This window comes from Girardinichthys multiradiatus, chromosome 5 (genome assembly GCF_021462225.1).
Source record: "Girardinichthys multiradiatus isolate DD_20200921_A chromosome 5, DD_fGirMul_XY1, whole genome shotgun sequence".
NCBI lineage: Eukaryota > Metazoa > Chordata > Actinopteri > Cyprinodontiformes > Goodeidae > Girardinichthys > Girardinichthys multiradiatus.
The window spans coordinates 47,574,531-47,587,132 of NC_061798.1; the positions used below are offsets into that span (position 1 = coordinate 47,574,531).

Genomic DNA, 12,602 nt, shown 5'->3' on the forward strand with positions numbered 1-12,602 from the left:
AACGGTTAACCACAGGACCCTACATCCTCAAAAACAAGCCTCTAACATCCATCCGTGTCTGTGATTGAGCTGCTGTTTATTATCTCACAGGATTATCACAACATAATCACTCCGCTCGGCTAGCTGCTAACTTTAGCTCTACTTTATCGGACTAAAGCCGCTCCAACCTTGCGGTCATATCAGATATTACACTAACAATCGCGTTAATTAAGTGCAATGAACGTACCCGCCTATGTCTACTGATATGTCTCTATTTTAATTTCGTAATGAGACCAAAACAGAACCAGCTAACGTATCAGCTAACTGAGTTGTGGGCTCCAGCGCCGCTGATAACCAGCGGGAACCTTTAGATCCTCGGCTGTTTGCAGCGTCACCTAAACGGCTGCTGTGAGATAAATAATGCTTGTTAATCGCATGTGAACGTGGGTAATCTCACCTTGACAAATGCATGTTGAAGAAGGGGCGTTTTCTGCTCTCCAGTTCATACAACAAACGAGGAAGCGCTCCCGTTGCTTAAGTCACCAAACTCTTCTGCGAGGAAAGATGTGATTGGTCCGCTTAGCCGGAAGTGCTGCTGTCATAAAATCTGAAACCTCCTCAAATGTTGGAATTTATAAACTGATTTGTCTCAAATATTTTTTTAGATATGTGTAGGTAAAATGCTGCTACATAAATGCTAATTATGGCTACAAACTGTACTAACTAAAACTATAAGCAGTATTAATTTATATACAAATACTGAAACATCTTTAGGTACAAAGGTGTGCAGCTGTACAGTCATCCCAACCAGCCAACATGTGAATGTGGGTCCTGCATGGATATTTGTTCAGATTGACCAGGTACATAGCTTCTTGTATGGGACCCACTTGGGTTGACCAACTACGTCCTGTATTTATAAAACCAGAAGGAGTTTCACTAGGTCTCAAAAAGGCATCAGGAATATCAGTACAGCTGTGTGCTAGGACCCGTATGGGTCCCAGTTTTCTGCCATTCAATCTTCTGTGTGTATAAAACCCACATTCTTCAGAAACTTTCCAAAGCATCAGAGGGATCACAGTTCAAGATTAAAGATTCATTATTGGCATTATATCACCATAATGAAATTTAGCTGAGACCTGGCTCTGGGGGGGACTTCACGTAACTCCAGGTTGGATGTTTTCTCAGTCCAGGGGAGGTGTGTGAATGCCCAGGAACTTAATTCTGTCCATATGCTCCGCCACCTCCCCCTGTATGCAGAGAGAAGCATGTTTAGTCTTCCTGGACCTCCTATAATCAAATATCATTTCCTTGCTGGTGTTCAGAATGAGGTTGTTCCTGGAGCGCCACTGAGTCAGACTGAGGACCTCCTGTCTGTTGTGGGTCTCATCATTGTTAGGTGTGAGACCCACCAAAGTGGTGTCGTCCGCAAACTTCACAACCATGTTTGTTTTGTGAATTGCAGAGGAGTCGTGTGTGAATAGGGTGAAGAGGGCAGGGCTGAGAACACAACCCTGGGGCGTGCCGGTGTTGAGGATAAGTGGAGCAGATGTGAGTTTCCCAATCCTCACCACCTGGGGCCTGTTGGTGAGGAAGTCGCTGATCCAGGAGCAATTCTCCCTGTAGACAAACTGCAGGCTGTCCAGGCCAGCAGGGATGGCGTCCTTGATGTACTTCAGGATGATCCTATTAAACAACTTTATGATGACCAGGGTCAGAGCAACAGGACACAATCATTAAGGCAGGTGGTGGTTGATTTTTTGGGCACAGGCACAGTAGTGTAGGACTTCAGGCAGGGAGGGACCATGGAGAGCTGCGGGCAATGGTTGAAGATGTCCAAGAAAAACCCTGCAAGTTGGTCAGCACATGGTTTTAGCATCTGACCTGACACCACGTCTGGACCTGCAGCCTAGTTGATGTTGATCTTTCTCATAATGGAGGTCATTGGTGCCGCTGCAGGACGAGAGGCTGGTGCTGCACCTCTGGCTAAGGTAGGTGTTTAGTCCTTCTCCTTCCTCTTTTTAGATTTCCTAAAAGGATTATATTACAATTATATCATACCAGTGACAGCCAAACATTATTAGTATTTAAAAAGTTTGGACTAAAACTGTTTTATACCAGTGACGCAGCTTATTTGAATGATGGGACCACAACTGCCTCATACCAGCGACCTCAAGGATTAATATTATCATTTTTCTTCTAGCACCTGATGAATTCCTTACCACAGAGGACTTAATGAGCTAATTACCTCTATTAGACAGATTGGATTAGAACCAGCTGTTACCAGTAAACTCCCAAGGATTATTAGTGTCATTTGATTTGTTTTTCTGTGTTTGATTTTCTGTATCATTGTAATGTTTTTCCTCAAGTACAGCGCTTTGAGTGCTTTGTTGCTGAAAAAAGCTATATAAATAAACTTGACTTGACTTGACTTGACTTCTGCTGCGTGTAGTGTCAAAGCATGCAAAAAAGCTGCTTAAGGTGTCAAGGAGAGCTGGGTCATGGTTGAGCTGCTGGTCGCTCTGCTTATAGGTTCTGATGGATCTGATGCTTCTCCACATACTGCGTGGGCTGTCGTTATGGTGCTCCTCGATGTCCTGCTTATACCTTTGTTTAGCCTGCTGGATTCCCTTTCTCAGTTCTCTCCGGGCCCTACTGTAGGACAGTCGGTCACCTGATCTGTAAGCTGCATCCCGAGCTCTTAGCAGGGTCCATACTGTGCCGCCTACCTATGGTTTCTGATCAATGTCAAGAGGCATCAGTCAGGAGGAGGGTACAAAAGACAAGATTTTAGATATTAAAGGGAATGCAGTGAAGACAGTTATAAGGGGGAGAAAATATTTGACAACAGAACTGGAAGGCCCTCCAACACTGATGATCAGACGAGAAGACAAGTGGAACCAAGAGGTTCACAGCAACAATAAAGGGAATGCAGGAGTTTCTGGCAACAGCTAAAAGCACATGGCTAAAGTATCCTATTTTCTTCGTAGGTCTAAACTATCGGGGAAGGTGGCAAGACATGAGTCTTTTGCCTTGCAGCAAGAAGTTCCTGGGTTCGACTCCCGGCCGGGGGTCTTTCTGCATGGAGTTTGTATGTTCTCCCCGTGCATGTGTGGGTTCTCACCGGGTACTCCGGCTTCCTCCCACAACCCAAAAACATGTCTGTTAGGTTAATTGGTCTCTCTAAATTGCCCTTAGGTGTCGGCATGGTTGCTTGTGTGTTGCCCTGCGATGGACTGTGTGATGGAAATTCTTGCAGTAAGCATTTCACAGTGTATAACCTTTTTTACTCCTCAGAACATCTGTGTTAGAGGAAGAAGCTGTAAAAGCCATTATCAGAAGTTTAATGGTTCAGACCCATCTTTAGGACAATGTCAGGAAGGGCAGTTAGGTCTGTTCCTAGATAACCTTGTCACCTTTGAACTCAAGAAGGGTTTGGGTCATAAAACACAGAGTCTTTGAAGTTGAGATAACACTGTCATGTTCTGGTATAAATACTGTGTGTAAATGTTGATCGGGGCTCTGTTCAACTGACTTGCTCGGTGACAGAGTCATTCAAACACTGAATGCCTTTGAATAAAACTTATAAAGACAAAGTCCGGATTTTCTCTTGTTATGAGTCAACTTCTCTCCACTTTGATAAGAAAATTCCACAACAATTTTAGCGTCACAAACAGGATCTGACGTGCCAGAGGAGACCGCAGGATGGGACACGGACGCCTGGCCAGCCTGAGAGTTGTTCTCAGTCCACCTCCATTTTACGGAGGGGAGTCCGGGTGCCCGCCTGCGGCTTCTGGACGATTGGATCCGAACTAATTGTCTACAAATATATCTGGGTGAGAAGTTGCTCTATATGATATAATGTATATTATTATTTTTTATTATACATTAACCATCATCTCCTAACTAATTAATTAGGTTCCAGAGTTGCGAGAGGGAGGACATCAGCTGAGGGCCCAGTTACCCTGCAAAGGAATGGCAGGGAGGTTCTCATTGGTAACAATGGGATAAAGCAAAACACAGGGTTTTGCGGGTGGTTTTTAGCAATTTTCTACACCTCATAAAGGAGAAAATCCAGAGGGCAGACGTGCCGCTGGACAGGTAAAAAAAAATGGTTCCGGAACCTTGAGGCATCAGGGGTGTCTCCTTCTTCATACTCTGATTTATAAAATAATGAAAGGAAAAAGTGGGGATGATTGTGTGAAATGTGCTTTAATTTGGAAGATAAGTTTGGTTTTTCACAGCGTGGAAGTTTGAGTGTAAATAAGTTAAATAGTTTAAATAGTTTCAAGTAAAACAGTCGATGGAAAAATAAAAAAACATGAGAAAAAGATTAAAAAGCACAGAGTGCATCAATTAAGGGGTTAAAGAGTTAAAACTTTCCTGAAGGAAGTTTTGTTTGTCTTAAATATTGCGATCAGTCGGAAAAGAAGGTAAAAGTGAAAAGGGACATTAGAGATGCGAAAAGAAAGTTGTTTTAGAAAGGAGTATAGTTCATGTTGTGGAAGGAAGTGACAGGCAGGGGGACAATTGACTGACTGACTGATAATATTTCTTTGTGCAAAATCTGAACCTATACTAAACTTTTCTTCTGCCTCTCTCACACACAAATACGCACATATATGGGATTTGAGTTCAACATCTGCGTTTTTGAGTCTGGATATTAGAAACCTGCCCTTCTCCATGGCTACTCCGCCAGAGATGCTTCTCCAGCACAGCCTGAAAGAGAGAGATCTGCCTTCCTGCATGTTGAAAATCGCAGTGTGACTTTCTACAAGAAAAAAAAAAAAAAACAAAGCTCAGAAGAAGTCTGGACCCACTGAGATGGACAACGATCCATGCTGTTTGCAAGAGCCAGAAGAGCGATACACTGGATTTATAATGAAAGCATCTTATTCGGGCAGAAGAGAAACCGGAGCAAAGTTTCTTCTTTCTCCCTCCTGGAGAAGTTAAAGTGGACAAAGAATGATTGAATGTCTCACCAACAGACCGGGGAAGGGCCTGGTTGTTTTTTGGACTGATAGAGGACTGTGTGTGACAGTCTGACTCTGGAGCGATTTAGAAACTGATGGGGGTAACGTACAAACACACACACATTTGCATAAATCTCTTCCTATTTTCTGCAATGAAGAACGCTTATTAACCGCTGCTCATGTGATGCTTGCTTGACGTTGACAGATATAGCGGGTTAAAATATTATTTTAGGGTTAGAAAAGTATCTTTAAAAGGGTGATAACTTAACTCATTTGATACTTTCCAGTTAATTCTTTTAGAGAAACAAGTTCTCTTTCATCGTGTAATATTCAGGGTCAATTATTCTAGTTATTAAAAGTTATGAAAATGCAGAGGAAGTTACAACATCTCCAAAACTCAGCAGTAACCAAGTGTTTCTATGTTATTCTCAGGACAGATCTCATGAAGGAGCATTTTTAAAACCCAGCGAATGCGTAAAACCTGATGGGTTTCTCCTTCAGATATTATTTTCTGTTGTCAGAGTTTGTATTCCATAAATCTAATGGGTAGAGACCTCATTAAAACAGGCTTAGTTCTACTGCAGATGGTCTTCATACAGTTTCTGACACAGTATTTACAGTTTGGTGCAGTTTTTGTCCGCAAGTGCTAACTGACGCTTATGGAAAGTACAAATTCATTGTTTTTCACAGCAGCTGCTGGGAAGAAGTTATATTAGGTTTTTTCTTCCCTCTTCTGATTCATGCAGCGTGTTGATTTATACTGTACCTTATATCAGGTCCTGACAAAAACTATGAAAGGTTTGGTTCTGCAGGTTCTTTTTTCTCCCTTTGGAGAAGGAAAGGACCTGATCAGTTCTGTGTTGCACAGAAATATTATTAAAACACTAGTTGTTTTCTAAGATATCACCAGATAAAAACTTTTAAAACTTTTGAGAGTAATTGGTTTTGTTAAACACATTTCCCTTGGTAAAACAAACCTTTAAAATGAGTATGAAAAATTGGGTTATTTAGAGAGAATCTGATTGGACAGTGGTACCACACAAAAATTAAACTAATCTCATGCTTCCTAAAAGACTCTGCATGAAAAGGCCTTCAGAACCGTGGAGTTATTTTCCACCACAGTAACAAGTTTTTTAAGCATGCTTTTTCTTTATTTTAAAACAGATCTGGTTTTTGTTTTGTTTTTGGCTTTTTAGCATAATGTTTGTCTGAAGCTTCTTATGAACTGGGTTAGGAGCAAATATGATCTGAGGTAAATTAGGAGCTGTGAACTAATAATTTTAAATCTGATTATTGTCCAGGCAGAAATAATATATTTAGCCAATCCTTCAATCTCTGCAGAAAGTTAACACCATTGTTTAATGCAGTAGTATTCAACTTGTGGTTCCTGGACACCTGAAGCCCGTAAGCCATAGATTTTGGGTCCATAAAATTATAATATTTAATTAAAGGTAGACCGATTACTTATTAAAACAGATCTAAGCCAATGATGAGTTCCAGTCATTTGGTGGCTTTGAAAAGCAATAATACTAAAAATTTCTACTCTGGGGAACACAGATTGGGGTTGAAGAGTTTAGTTTTGGAACCAAGGTTGGGATTTTTATAACAGAATCAAGACAAGTAAAATCCTTTATTTTAGGAAAAGAAAAGAAATAAAGGCCCTCTTAACAGTAAGAGGATGGTCGGCTCAAACTCAAGTCTCCTTGTTTGATTTCTTAGGGTTTAAAGATTAAAAGAATACATATGAGTACAAAGGTACACAAGGTGATTTCAGATTACTAAGAGATAAAATATTGGAAAATTTATCAGCATTTGGATTATTAAAGAGGGGTTCTAGTAATAATTTTATCCCCAACTCTCAAAATTTAAATAGCCCAAATTAAAGAAAATTATGTTTGTTCTTTTTAAAACACTATGTGGGAAAAAGTCCAGTTTGGAGACAAGCTTCTTATCTTAATTTCTGATTAAGTCAAACACTGCAGTTTGTTTAGTTTTGGTATAACATAAAAATGTCAATGCCGACTTTTCTAATTTCCCCTCGGGGATCAATAAAGTATCTTTGAATTTGAATTAAATTAAAAATACTTCTTTGCATTTAACTTGAAATTCTGCAATACAGCTGTGATTTTTTGGACTATGTGCACTCATTTTTTTAAAAAGGATCCTGAAGATTGTCATAACAAAATTGATCAATTATAGCATTAAAAGATATGGCTGAGAAAACATATTCTGAAAAGAGATTGTTAAAAATTTCTTTGAATTCTTGAAGCTTCAAATTTGGCCATTTGTCTGTCTTTGATGTTTTGTCTTTGTTTTGTTGGAATAAATGTTTGATTATATGTTGCATGAAACAATAATCCATGTTTAGAATAATGTTTCTAAATCCCAGATTGATTAAACTTTTGAGTTTTCAGGAGAGTTAAGAAGCAGCTTGTTTCTGAGGCTGTCAATCAGAGGTTAGTTCTGCCTGACTCCGCCCACCTACCAGGTTGGTTCACGCCTTTGTTGTCATGGTAACGCTCAGCACCTCCATTCCTGAGTTTTAACATTGTTTAAGAGACAATAGAATCAAAATGCTTGTAGTGATTGTTGCCTTAAAAACATGTTTTTTTTGTATAATGATTAAGGATGTAGGATGACTTGGATTTATGTGTTTTATTATTAAAAGGTTAATGAAATAGTTTAAACTAGTTTGAAGAATTAGTTTTGCAAGCAGAATCATTGGTGATTTATTAGATTGAAAGTTTCCCTGGTGCCATTAAGCTAGCTGACAATTCAAGATATGCCAAAAGTAAGGAATATATTTTTGATAAAGAATCTGAGTCATTACTTTATACTTGGTGGGAATTATTTATTAAATTCAAATTTGTAGGGTTTATGCATCTGAATTACATTAGATGTCCATTAATCTAATACTCATCTTTGTACAAGACAAATCAGGATGATATGTGACTCATTTCTAAGTGAGACATTGATGAACTGAATAATTAAAGTTTGTGTTTTGTTGTTAATGGAACTGAATTGCAGTTAAAAACATCTGGATTTTCTTTATGTTGCTTTCGTTAAATTCATAGTGACACATAGTTATGTCAGAATTCATTTCTTTGGTTCTAGGTTATGTGATCTTGGTTACTAAACATTTTTGTACAAACTTTTTGCTGGATTGTCGCATGGGTTGGACCCTGCGCCAGAAGAGGGGAATGTCAGAATAAAGTAACATGGGGTTCCAAAAGTTTTTGCACTCTTGGGAAAAAGGGTAGCTCAGACCTCCAGTGAGGACTTATTGACAATGCGAGAGAGACGTTGTACTATGTTTATATAAATGGTGCATAGCTCCCTAAGACCACATTCTGAAAACCTCTCTGAAATTATGGTGTTGATTCTTTTGTGAAATTTTACATCTCCACAGATTAGACCATTTTTGAAATTATTTTTGGGTATTCTGAAACTATGAAATATTGACCTGTAATCAGGCCTTCCACAAACATCATGTCACATTTTTGATATTCAGAATATTTAGCTGATGGTCACTGCTAGTATATCAGGTGAAGTCAGAAGATCAATTCTTTGGATTTTGTTGGATGTTTTAATGAAGTTCATGTAGTTAAGCACTTAGGTTTGAGAATGGGACTTTGAATTGAAAATTAGCCAAGCATTGTGAAGGCCCTGCCTATTGTTCTCACTTATATGAGATTGAGACAAAGGACACAGACAAATCTCAGTCCTTTTGAAGTGCTGTGTGGCAGGTCTCCTAATTTGGACATGGGGACATTGCCAAGATCATTTTCTTCCACATCTTTGTGTGAAGATAGGATGTTGTTTTACTGTCAAAACCTGTCCACTGTGTTTTCTCAAGTTTCACAGATGGTGAAGGCTGCATTACCAGAAACAGCCACTTCCACCCTCCAGTCCTTTATTCCCGGCGACTGGATTCTGCTCAGAGAATCTAGGAGAAAACACAGGAAGTCCAGGGCTGGAATGGCCCATATCAGATCCTACTAGACACCCAGGAAAGCTGCAGGAAAGCTCTAGCTCATCCAGCTTCAACTGGCTTCCAGGACAAGTCATCTTCTAACTGGATCATCCACGGCTGAAAGGTGTGAGGACAGCGGACCACCACAAGATAAAGAACTGTAAGCTGATCACTGGCGAGTGATTGAAGAGGTGGTTGAAGAACACTGTTCTTACAAGGGCACAACAATCTCTTGGGCAGTGCAACGTTATTTCAGAATCTACTTAAGGCCATCGCATTGCCTGAAAGTTAGAAATCATAAGGTCATTTGCCTCACTGCACACGATATCTCGGATGCTTTTATCAAACTTTTATGTTTATTGCTTGATATTTATCATTATGGTATTATTACAAATTTGAATGTGTTCATTTCCACCGTTGTTTAGTTGGACTATGGAAGCCTAACGTCCAGCAGGTTAGAGTTCCTGTTTCTAAATATATTTCTAGAGGAGCTTCCTACGACCGCCCACCTGTACCAGACTGGTGACAGGCAGCTTGAAGCCACTCAGGAGAGACAGCAGGATTTTTTGTTTTTTTGTTTTTTAAGTTGTGTTTATAATTTGTTTTCTTTGGGAAAAACTGTTTGCTTTCAGTACCAGAAGAAAGGACATTCCACTTCAAGGTCACGATGCAATTAAACGGAAGATGGTCTGTTCTGACGCTAATGATTGGTATTGCAAGTATTTTTATAACTCTTGTGTTCATTTTGGGAAAAGGTACAGCAAAGACAATGTGTGGTTAATCTGACTAATAATACTCATCAGCAGATTCAAAGAGAGATTCATCACTTTTCTGACTACTATGATCATACTGATAATGTTTGGTGGCAACTAATGCATCAAACTGTGAGGAAGATAAGAAATGATGGTTGCTATGTTTGTTGTTTGATTTCACGTGCTATTAATGATCAACCATTTTTGGTACCAGTTCCTATTGATACTGCTTATACCCTAGCTACTTTCTTTCCAGATAACCGGTTGGTGGAGGTCATTTTTCCTTGGGTGAGGAATTATACTGTAAGAAAAAGCAGAAATGTTAGTAGATTTTCTAGTGAGACTAATTTAACATGTGCGTCTACAGGAACTCTTTATAGATTTCGGGGTAATAAAAATCCGATTAAAGATCCAGATATTTGTATTACACAGGAGGAAAGCACACTTTATTTCCTTGGGAAGACAGTAGGTTGCGAAGCTATTATATCTGTTTTATGTGCTTTAATCAACAGACATAAATTTGAGTCATGTCCTATCAGAACTGATCCTTATACTATTTCATGATCTTTGGCTCCAGATCCTTTTGTGTTAACTTTTAATCTTACTGCTTTATCTGAGGAAGGTTTCACTGTTCTAACTACGGAGCAGCAGGCTATAAGAACTATGAGTTTGCAAACTAGAATGGCTTTGGATTATCTGTTAGCTGAGAGGGGTGATGGTTTTGAAGAATTTTCCTTTAGTTGTGATTATCTTGTAATCAGAAGAAGGGAGTGTGATGGAAATTCTTGCAGTAAGCATTTTCACAGTGTATAACCTTTTTTACTCCTCAGAACATCTGTGTTAGAGGAAGAAGCTGTAAAAGCCATTATCAGAAGTTTAATGGTTCAGACCCATCTTTAGGACAATGTCAGGAAGGGCAGTTAGGTCTGTTCCTAGATAACCTTGTCACCTTTGAACTCAAGAAGGGTTTGGGTCATAAAACACAGACTCTTTGCAGTTGAGATAACACTGTCATGTTCTGGTATAAATACTGTGTGTAAATGTTGATCGGGGCTCTGTTTCAACTGACTTGCTCGGTGACAGAGTCATTCAAACGCTGAATGCCTTTGAATAAAACTTATAAAGACAAAGTCCGGATTTTCTCTTGTTATGAGTCAACTTCTACCCACTTTGATAAGAAAATTCCACAACAACTGGCAACTTGTCCAGGGTGTACCCCGCCTCCCGCCCATGGACTGCTGGAGATAGGCACCAGCTTCCCCACGACCCATTACGGAAGAAGCATAGAAAATGAGTGACTGACTGACATTTAGAGTCCATATATGAAGCATGATGATGGTAGCCTTATGTTTTAAAGCTATGTATATGAGCAAATCAACACAAGGACATCATGTAACCAGTGGACAATTCAATATGGGGCCAATTTTAAACCTGTTTTCCACCAATATAGGTTCCATGTCTACAAGCTAGAGGCAGAATTTCTGTTCAGATTAGGTTTATTTCACATTATTGTACTGTGGCAATAAAATACAACAACAATCAATACAAATACATGACAAACACTTGAAATACAAAGTAATACAATGAATATGGACTGGATAGTTTTAAAAACCGTCCATCCATCCCTTTATTGTCTTCCACTTGTCTGAGGTTGGGTTGTGAAGGAACGGGAAGAACAAGAGGAGGACACCCTGACATACTTCTTACTAATAAGATTCTTCATCTCATTTTGAAATTTCAGTACATAGTCTAATAAACTTCCTTTAATTACCGGAATATTATTTCACAAGAAATTGAGTTATGTTGTGTACATGTTAGTTGTATAAATACATTTTAAGCCACATTCTGAGATGCATCACAATATATGTTTCAATTTCAGCTCTGAGGTCAATCAAGAATCTCCACAGAGTTTGATGTTTGCAGATTACATTGTGATGTGTGGTGAGAGTAGGGAGCAGGCAGAACAGAACCTACAATGATAAAAGTATGCTCGGGTGAGAAGATTAATTAGAGTCAGTTTAATGTGTGTCAATGAGAGGGAGACTGCGAAGCTGTAAGGGGAAGATGTACTTAAGATAGATGACTTGTTGTTGATGTTTTGATCTGTATCCTGTTGAAAGACCAAGTGATGACCCATTTTCAGTTTTAAGTCCAAAGTCACCAGATCTTAATATAAAATCCCTGGTTCATCATGCTGTGCTCCTTAACAAGGAATTGAAAGGGAAACATGCCTATTGCATCTCAGATTCTCCACCATACTTAACAGGGAGTATGAGCTGCTTTTGCACATTATTATCCTTTTTTCACAAGAGACCCACCGTTGTTGAGAAGCACATGGTAACAGTTGAGTAAACTTCACATGCAGAAAGTATTCCTTGCATGGCTGTCAAACAACCAGTTGACATGTAGATACTGTCTAATGTTTGGAATGAAGATTTGGTTATCTCAATATGCCACTCTTTGCTACAGTTCTCTAAAAGTCATCTATGAAGAATTTATATGTACCTCCTTTACAATCCTGCTTAATCTGTGTCGTGGTAAAGAAATAAGTCTCCTTGCCCAGACTCATAGTCGGTGGCTAAAAGAACAATAAGAAAATGTAGCCTCTGTGTCATTTCATGGCATTAACCTACTGCAATAGAAGATGAGTTTATTTTACGACTTTTCACACATCTTTATTAGGGGTGCCAGCTTTTCCAGAAGACATGTCTGTCTTCTGGAAAAGCTTAAAACTGGAGGGCAGTTTGCCCAGTAAAAGAACAATGCATGAATAGGTTTGGATTATTCTCCCTTTAACCCTAAATTCTTTCAGGGCTAAAAGAAAATTTAAGTAAACAGTCAAGTCTCAAAATACTGAAGCAGTTGTGGGTGATAAACAAAGGGGCTGGTCAACATTCTCACTGTTAATAAAATACAGGCAGATAAATG

At 39.2% G+C, this 12,602-nt stretch overlaps 1 protein-coding gene across 3 annotated transcripts in view; it reads right to left on the reverse strand.

The window, feature by feature from the left end:
- The window catches only part of herc3 (HECT and RLD domain containing E3 ubiquitin protein ligase 3), a 39,665-nt gene extending 39,095 nt beyond the window's left edge, over positions 1-570 (reverse strand). For 2 of the 3 annotated variants that reach the window (XM_047365392.1, XM_047365389.1), the window contains exon 1: positions 437-567. The gene's annotated coding sequence lies outside the window, so the exon portion shown is untranslated. Of the gene's footprint in view, positions 1-436 lie in introns of all 3 variants that reach the window. The other variant, XM_047365390.1, reaches the window with a different exon arrangement.
- Positions 571-12,602: the final 12,032 nt, after the last annotated feature.